Source organism: Pundamilia nyererei, unplaced genomic scaffold (assembly GCF_000239375.1).
Source record: "Pundamilia nyererei isolate P.nyererei 1_Seehausen unplaced genomic scaffold, PunNye1.0 scaffold00155, whole genome shotgun sequence".
In the NCBI taxonomy this organism is placed as follows: domain Eukaryota; kingdom Metazoa; phylum Chordata; class Actinopteri; order Cichliformes; family Cichlidae; genus Pundamilia; species Pundamilia nyererei.
Window position 1 is genome coordinate 131,956 of NW_005187556.1, and position 1,108 is coordinate 133,063.

A 1,108-nucleotide genomic window follows, 5' to 3' on the forward strand; every position below is an offset into this window, starting at 1 on the left:
ACATTCAGTTTAATAAATACTAAAAATTTCAGTTAAGTAATATTTATATTAGTAACAGCAGCAGCAGGAGATCAAACCTTTAGGGGCAATTATAATGTCATTCACAAAATGTATTTCAATGAACACATTTGTATAAGATAAAGGTCTGGAAGTTTCTCTTACTTCACTCGCATTTTGCAGAATGTATATTTGTTAATAATTTTGAGTTGAATTACTGTGAATACAGATAAGTGTAGGATGGGTAATTTAATTTTGCTTTAAAATCTTCTTTTAGTGTAATATTTATTGTTAAACTGTATTTTCCCACTTATTTAATATTTATGTACTGTTTTTTTAATGCACAGTAATCGTGCAGTGTGGGTTGTTGGACTTCTGCACTGTAGAGAGGCAATAACTAGCTGTGGAGTGAAACACTTTTCATACCGTGTCTGGTGCATTACAGGGACGTTCAGGCTAATTCCTGTGAATTCAGGATTGTGTGTGAAAATAAATGTTTGTATGTTTTTGTTTTCAACTACAAGCAGACTTTGAGGATAATTTCAACTATAAAAGGGCACATGTACAGCCTGAATACCAGCTAGTGTTTTCCATGCTAACAACATTCATTAGTGCACTTAATTACATTTTTTTGTAGTTTACCACAGTATGTATTTTTCTGACAGGTTCAAGACATTTGAGCAAAGTGTTTATTTCACATCATTACGCGCCTTCAAACATTAAACTGATCAAGCCCTCATGGAGGGAACAATAAGACATAAAAGACAACCCTGTTGGTGTTTCCATCACTGGGGCTTTTTCCAAAAAAGAGATGAAAGAATATAAACAGGGGAGAAATAATCTGGAACAGCCTTTTTGGTGAGAGACTACTCCAGGTTTTATTAAACATTTGATGACACTCTACTGTAAATGACGAGATACCACAGTTTTCACATTAAGGAACACTGTTCTGAAATTGTTCCACAATTTTCAGATTGATGAACATTCGGAGAAACTGTGTCTATTAAATGTGCCTTTTATATTTTTAAATCCTGTTACTGATCTGTTGCAAATTAACCCAATCAGTTGGAAATATTGCTCCAGCTGTTTCTTTTCAAAAAATGTAATTTTC

General features: G+C 33.2%; 1 pseudogene; it reads left to right on the forward strand.

Moving 5' to 3' along the window:
* LOC102213318 (cell division control protein 42 homolog) overlaps positions 1-1,108 on the forward strand; it is a 41,087-nt pseudogene that overhangs the window by 15,419 nt on the left and 24,560 nt on the right.